The sequence below is a fragment of the Chrysochloris asiatica genome, unplaced genomic scaffold (assembly GCF_000296735.1).
Source record: "Chrysochloris asiatica unplaced genomic scaffold, ChrAsi1.0 scaffold00008, whole genome shotgun sequence".
Classification (NCBI taxonomy): domain Eukaryota; kingdom Metazoa; phylum Chordata; class Mammalia; order Afrosoricida; family Chrysochloridae; genus Chrysochloris; species Chrysochloris asiatica.
Window position 1 is genome coordinate 32,440,106 of NW_006408526.1, and position 8,339 is coordinate 32,448,444.

Consider the following 8,339-nt stretch of genomic DNA (forward strand, 5'->3'; position numbering starts at 1 on the left):
TCCTTAGTAGCCAGGATGACCAGACTTTTGTCTCTCATACTTCGGACATATTATCAGGAGGGACCAGTCCCTGGAGAAGGACATTATGCTTGTTAATGGGGAGGGTCAATGAAAACTCCCAATGGAATGGATTGGCACAGTGGCAGCAGCAATGGGCTCAAGTGTAGCAATGATTGTGAGGTTGGCAGGACTGGGTAGTGTTCTGTTCTGTTGAGCATAGAGTTGCAATGAGTCAGTACTGACTTGATGGCACTAAACAACAACAACAACAGCCACTAATACATTTTGCTCTCTCTCCATTTGCCTTTTCTTGTCTATTTAGATAATATTTGTCCTTTTGCAATTGACTTATTTCTATCATCATACACACAATGTCTTCCAGGTCCCTCTATATTGTAGCTTGTATCAAGAATTAATTTCTCTTACTGACTGAGTAGCATTCCACTGTTCATCACATTTTGTTTATCCATTCATTTTCCAATGGACATTTAGGTTGTTTCCACGTTTTGAGTATTGTGAATAGAGCTGCAATGAACATTGGTGTACAAGTCTCTGAGTTTCTGCTTTCAAGTCTTTTAGGTAAGTAACAAATAGTGGAATTACTGGATCATACAACAGTTCTACCCACATGTCTATCAGTTAAGCCAGACTGAGATGGCTTGTGTGCTACTGCAAGCTATGCCACTGGTGTTTCAAATACCATCAGGGTTACCCACGGTAGACAGGTTTCAGTGGAACTTATAGACTAAGAACAAACTAGAAAGAAGGATGCAGGAAGCATCAAAAGAAGCATCAAAAGGAATATGCAGAGTCACAGTGCCAAAAAGAATTGGCTAATACTCAACCATTTCAAGAAGTACCATATGATCAAGAACCAATGGTATTGAAGGAAGATGTCTCAGCTTCACTGAAGGTATTGGCAAAAAACAAGGCTTCAGGAATTGACAGGATACCAATTGAAATGTTTCAACAAACTGATGCAGTACTGGAAGCACTCACTAGTCTATGCCAAGAAGTTGGGAAGCCAGCTACCTGGGCAAACAACTGGAACAACCATATTTGTGCACATTCCAAAGAAAGGTGACCCAACAGAATGTGGAAATTATTGAACAATATCATTAATGTGACACACAAGTAAAATTTTGTTGAAGATCATTAGAAAATGACAAGTAGCTGCCAGAAATTGAAGCTGGATTAAGAAGAGAATATGGGACAAAGGATATCATTGCTGATGTTAGGTGGACTTTGGCTGAAAGCAGAGAGTACAAGAAAGATGATTACTTGTGTTGCATTGACTATGCAAAGGACTTCAACTGTGTGAATCATAACAAACTATAGGTAATATTGCAAAGAATGGAAATTCCAGAACTCTGAATTGTGCTCATGAAGAATCTGTACATAGACCAAGAGGCAATCGCTCAAAAAGAGCAAGATGATGCCACATGGTTTAGAATCTGGAAATGTGTGTGATAGGGTTGTATCCTTTCACCATATTTATTTAATCTGTATGCTGAGTAAATAATCTGAGAAGGTGGATTATATGAAGAACAAGGTATCAGGGTTGGAGGAAGGGTCCTTAACAACCTTTGATATGCAGATGACACAGCCTTGCTTGTTCAAAGTGAAGAGGACCTGAAGCACTTGCTGATGAAGACCAAAACCACAACCTTCGGTATGGATCAAGACTCACTGTAAACAAAACAACAATCCTCACAACTGGATCAATACACAGCATCGTGATAAATGAAGAAAAGATTGATGCTGTCAAGGATTTCATGTTAATTAGATCCACAATCAATGCTCCTGGAAACAGCAGTCAAGAAATCAAATTATGCATTGTGTTGGACAAACCTGCTACAAAAGACCTCTTTAAAGTGTTCAAGAGCAAAGTTGTCACTTTGAGGATTGAGATGTGACTGAACCAAGCCATGGTATTACCAGTCACCTCAAATGCATGTGAAAGCAGGAAATGAATATGGAAGATGGGAGAAAAATCGACGCCTTTCAGGTATAGTGTTGGTGAAGAATATTGTGAGTTCTATGGACTGCCAGAAGAACAAGCAAATCTACCTTGAAAAACGTGCACCCAGAATTCTCCCTAGAAGTGAAGATGGAGAGATTTTGTCTCATGTACTTGGACCTGTTTTCAGGAGGGACCAGACCCTGGAAAAGGACATCATGTGAAAAAGAGGAAGACATCCAATGAGAAGGATTGACACAGTGGCTGCAGTAATGGGCTCAAAGATAGCAGCAATTGTGAGGCACAGGACTAGGCAGTGTTTCGTTCTGTTGTGCATAGCGTCACTATGAGTCTGAGCCAACTGGATGACACCTAACAACGACAACAACAGCAGGGTAGTTCTAGGGAGCCCTGGTGGCATGGAGGTTAAGTGCTTAGCTGTTAACTGAAAGATCAGTGGTTCGAACCCACAAGCCACTCTAAGGGTGAAAGATTGTGGCAGTCTGCTTCCATAAAGATTTATAGCCTTGGAAACCGTATGTGGCAACTTCTCGGTTCACAGGATCACTATAAGTCAGAATTTACCTCAGTGGATTTTTTGGTTTTCTGGCAGTTTTATTTTTAGCTTTTTGAGAAATGGCTGTAATACTTTTCACAATGGTTGAACAATTTTGCATTCTGTCAAAGAGCATAAAAACTGTAACTGTTTAAGATTAAATGCAAATAAATTGATTAAGCCATAGATAATTGCAACTGAGGAGCTACATAGTTCATTGAAATGGAACCAGGGAGTCTGTGATGGGGCAATCACAGAAGTGCTTTTATGGGGGAGAAAGGACTAACATATATGCTAAGGATTTATAGGAAAATGAATGAATACTATAAAGAGTTACAGTAAAATCTATGCATATGAGTTATACTGAAAACTATGAATATACTAAAAAAAAGTTAAATAGCTTGAGCAAAGGAACCTCAGTGAATTTGTCCTTCAAGTTTGATTGACAAATACTGTATAAGAGGCCACAAGTTTTTGCAATAACTTACTTGGAACACTTTGTGAGAATGGGTTTCTTGCAAGATCTCCCCCTCAAGAGTACATATTTTTTTTACATTTGTGGATAACCATTAAGAAATATCTTTCTCAATCTATATAATTAATTTTGATCATACCAAAAAAACCCAAACCCACTGCTATAATGTTCATTCTGACTCGTAGTGACCTTATATAGGGTTTCCAAGGCTTTAAATCTTTACAGGAAGAACAGACAGCCTCATCTTTCTCCTAGGGCTTGTCCCAGGGCTCCTTAACTTTGACCATAAGCAATGATAATTGGGGAAGTAATTAATAGCAAGCATTAGAGAAGTAACTCATTAAGCAGTAAAATGGATTCTGGACTTTATATCATAGTTTAGAATAGGGTCAGAGCTCTAAGTTGTAAACTACAACTTTCTACAAACTAAATACTTCAGATCTTAAGCTCCTACACAATTCTCATTGGCAATGGATATGGGTTCCATTTTCCCCACATTCTTGCCAATATTTGTTATTTTCTTAAAAAAAAAAAAATTATCTCGGTCATCCTTGTTGTTGTTGTTAAGTGCCATCAAGCCAGTTTCCAAGGAGCAGATGGTGGGTTTGAACTACTGAGCTAGCAGTTAGTCCAGTGCTTGGTAATCCTAGTGGAAGATTTCAGAAATGGACAATACATTGAAATAGAAAAGGATTATATTCAAATCAATGGAAGCCCAAATTAGTGATCTTGAAGATAAAGCTCTCAATACTAGTATGCTAGAAGAACAATTAGAAAAAAGAATGAATAAATCTGAAGAAAGCCTAAGAGTTATGTGGTACACCATGACAAGGAATAACTTTTGGGTGATTGGCATTCCAGAACAGGAAGAGGAAGAAATGATCAAAAGCACAGAGAAAACTATCAAAGAGTTATTGGAAGAAAACCTCCTAACATTAGAAAAGACAAGAAGATAAGCATACAAGAAACTGAATAAATCCCCAAAGAAAATCACCAAGACATATCTTAATCAAACTCTCCAAAACCAAAGACAAGGAAGCATCCTAAGGGCAGCTAGGGAAAAATGAAAAGTTACCTATAAAAGACACCAAATAAGACTAAGCTCTGATTTCTCAGCAAAAACAATGCAGACATGAGGAAAATGAGATAACATATACAAAGCTCTGAAGGAAAAAAAAAATGCCATCCAAGAATCATATACCCAGCAAAGCTGTCCCTTAAATATGGCAGTGAAATTCGGACATTTCCAGATAAATAGAAATTAAAGGCATTTGTAATAACCAAACCAACTTTACAAAAAATACTAAAGAGTGTTCTTTTGACTGAGAACTAAAACAGCAGACAATAACCTGAGACTAATGTACATGACACCACCACCCAGAATTTAATCAAGACATAGAAGTATTTAAAGTAAAACAAACCTGTTCCTGCTGCTAAGTGTCATCGAGTCAGTTCTGAATCATAGTGATGCTGTACAGAGTTTCCAAGGAGCGGCTGGTGGCTTTGAACCGCCAACCTTGTGGTTTAAGGCAACTTTGTGGTCCAGTGCTTTATCCCACATTGTCATACCAGTACTACAAACAAGCCTACAAGACTGAAAATTAGGATCCAGAGATATGAATTTATAATGAAATCAAATACTAAACAAAAAGAGGGAATAGTTTAGACATAGAACTTCCAAATGACAAGGAAGTCAAGTAGATTTCAAGATAAAACAGACTGCTTCAAACAGGGAAAATAATTAATAAATTACAAGGTAACCTCAAAAAAGATTAATATACCTTCATATCAAAATAAAAAAAGAGGAGAATCAGAAAGATTTAATAAACGTTAACAAAATAGAGATGAAAATGAAAAGAAAACCCACAGAAGAAACAAACTCAACACAGAAAATTATGTGGAACAAAGAAACCAGTAGCATCACAAGAAACACACACAGCAAAATGACAGCAATCAGTTCATACCTATTGGTAATTACAATGTATGTAAATGGATTAAATGTACCAGTCAAGAGACACAGAGTAGGAAAATGGTAAGACAACAGGATCCCTCAATACACTGTCTACAAGAGAAACATCTTAACATGAATATATACATGCACACCCATGTTCATTGTGGCACTATTCAAAAGAGCAAAAAGATGAGGACATCAACAGAAGAATGGTTAAACAAACTTTGATAATACATACAATGGAATACTATCCAACACTGAAGAATATTTATGAATCAAACAACTCACAACACGGTCCACTGTTGTGAAAAATTAAGAAAAAATTTTCTTGATGAAAGAAACATTTTACAATGGTTACAGGGGGCAGGAAAAAGGAAAAATTATTCATGGGGTAGAGGGTAGACACATGTTAACATGGATGATGCAGCAGACAATATACCCCAAGAGAGGGAGGTTGGCAGAGGAAGGATGAAGGTAGCAATATTTACAGGGAGGAATGCAAGAGTTGAAGTGAATAGAGGTTAATATCGTTAACTGATGGTCTATGGAGGGAATTGTAATCGTTGTAATGAAACAAAGTCTATGATTTGCTGAATGTAGAACTGATGATCTGCTCTGTAAACCTTCACTCAATTCACACACACACACACAAAAAGATTCACAGTCTTGGAAACAGGGTCATTTGAGTTTAATTTGATTCAATGGCAATGGGTTTTTTTGTTTTTAGTGGCTAATGACCCTGAGCATCTTTTCATGTGTTTGGTGGTCATTTGAATTACTTCTTTGGTGAAATGTCAATTGAAGTCCTTTGCTCATTTTATAATTGGGTTATTTGTTGCTAAGTTGCTGCATTTGTGTTACTAGATTCTTAACAGATATATGGCTCCCCAGTCAGATGTTGTCTTCTAAATTTTGGGGGAAAGTCTTTTTTTTAAAAGACATTTATTCAGCTTCACGATCAGACTATTACATTTAGCAATCAACAGCATGGGTGCAGAAAAAACAAACAAACAAAAAAACCCCCACCCCAAAACTGCATTAAAACCCTTTGTTAGAATGCTTTACACTGTCCACAGAACAGAAACTAAAATAACCTGTTACACAGTTTAGTCACAAATACAGTCCTTGAGGTTTTCTTTTTGCCCATACAGATGAATATTGTCTAAAACATGTCTTCTTTGTAGCAGCTAGGCCCTGCCACCAGTGTGCTTGGCTGAGTTCACAAATCTGCTGTAACCTGTTGCTTCACTGTCACTTCTCTGGCTCTCCTGTCTCGCTAAGTTTTGTTTCCAGCAATCATTCAAACCTTCTGCCACTCCTATAGCTACTGCGGCTACTTGAACTGTCATAGCCATCTTGGTTTCTTGGTTTGGCAAAATATTGACCTCCACCACTATGAAGGCCAGAGCTTCTGCCTCCAAAATTGCCTCCCTTCATAGGCCCCAAATTTGAAGATTGATTGTTGTAATTGCCAAAGCCATTGTAGCTTCCACCACCTCCAAAATTGCTTCCATCATTACCAAATCCATTCTAACCATCCCCACTACCTCCATATCCACCACCACCATGCCTACCACCAAAGCTACCTCGTCCACTGAAGTTTCCTCTTCCACCAAAGTTGTCATTCCCATCAAAACCACCTCCATAGCCACCACTGAGGTTTCCAGAACCACTTTGACTTCTTTGACTGGAGAAGGCACTGGCTATCCTTGCTTTGACAGGGCTTTCCTTACTTCACAGTTGTGACAATTCACAGTATGGTCCTTCTGAATAACAATCTTATCTAGAGAATTATGGTCATCAAAGATTACAAAAGCAAAGCCCCTCTTCTTGCCACTGCCTAGGTCTGTCATGATTTCAATCACTTCAGCCTTCCCATATTGCTCAAAATAATCTCTTAGGTGATGCTCTTCAGTGTCTTCCTTAATGCCACCAACAAAATTCTTTTTCACAGTTAAGTGGGCACCTGGCCTTCGAAAGTCTTCTTGTGAAATAGCTCTCTTTGGTTTCACAACTCTCCCATCCTTGTATGGCCTTGTATTCATGGCTGCATCCATCTCCTCCATAGTAGAGGAAGTGACCAACCCAAAGCCTCTGGAGTGCTTGGTGTTTGGCTCTCTCATCACCACACAGTCCGTGAGCACCCCAGTGCTCAAAATGGCTCCTCAGATTCTCATCTGTTGTTTCAAAGCTCAACCCTTCATGAAGAGTTTCCGCAGCTGTTCCGGCTCCTTGGGAGACTGACTTAGATGTGACAGCAGTGAGAGAGAGACAGAGAAAAAAAGGACTAACGATGCTTCCTCTGCGCAGTCCACAGGCAGAAAGGAGTAGGCTAACTTGGTAAAATCTTTTGATGAAAAGAAGTTTAAACATTTTATGATGTCCTGTTTATTTATAAGGGGCCCTGGTGTTAAAACACTTGCTTGCTGACTGAAAGCTTGACACTTCAAGCCACCTGCTGCTCAGAGGGAAAAAGATGGGGCAGTCTTCTTCTATAAAGACTTAAAGCCTTGGAAGCTCTGTGGGCAGTTTTACTCTGTCCTGTAGTCTCACTGTGACTTGAAGTTAACTTGATGGCAGTGGTTTACATTGATTTATTTTGTCTATTGCTGTTATTATATTAGATAATCTATTGTTAAAACTGAGGCCTCAAATTGTTGCCCCCGCTTTTCCTTCTAAGAATTTTATGGGTTTAGTTTGCACATTTAGGACCTTAATCTATTTTAGATATGATTTTTTTGTGTGGTGTGAGTTCATTTTTCTGCATGTGGAAATTCAATTTTCCCAGCACCATTTATTGAAGACACTCATCTTTCCCCATCTAATGTACTCAGTAGACTTGTTAAAATCAGTTTGACTATAGATGTGTGGCTCTATTTCTGAACTCTCAATTCCATTCCATTTGTCTGCGTGTCTAATCTTCTATCAGTACCAGATTTTAAAAATTACTGTGGTTGGATTGTAGGTTTTAACAGGAAGCGTGAGTCCTCCTACTTTGATATTCTATTTCAAAATTGCTTTATCTATTCAGGACCTCTTGTCATTCCATATAAAGTTGAGTATATTTCCTTTCTGTGAAGAAGGCTATTGGAATTTAATGGGGATTGCACTGAATCTACAGATTGCTTTGAATAAGATCAACATCTTAGCGATATTATGTCTTCCAATCCATAAATATGAAGCATCTTTCCATTTGTTTAAGTCTTCTTTAATCTCTTTTGACAGTGTTCTATATTTTCCGTGCATAAAGTCATTCGTGTCCCTGGTGGTATGGTGCTGTAGGATAAGCACTGGACTGCAAGGTTGATTTGAACCACAGGTCAGCAGTTCAAACTCAATAGCCACTCTTCAGAAACCCTATACAAGGTCACTATGAGTAGAAACCCTATACAAGGTC

At 38.4% G+C, this 8,339-nt stretch overlaps 2 pseudogenes; both read right to left on the bottom strand.

The window, feature by feature from the left end:
• The window catches only part of LOC102830513, a 4,631-nt pseudogene extending 3,435 nt beyond the window's left edge, over positions 1-1,196 (bottom strand).
• Positions 1,197-6,238: 5,042 nt separating this feature from the next.
• LOC102830894 overlaps positions 6,239-8,339 on the bottom strand; it is a 42,388-nt pseudogene continuing 40,287 nt past the window's right edge.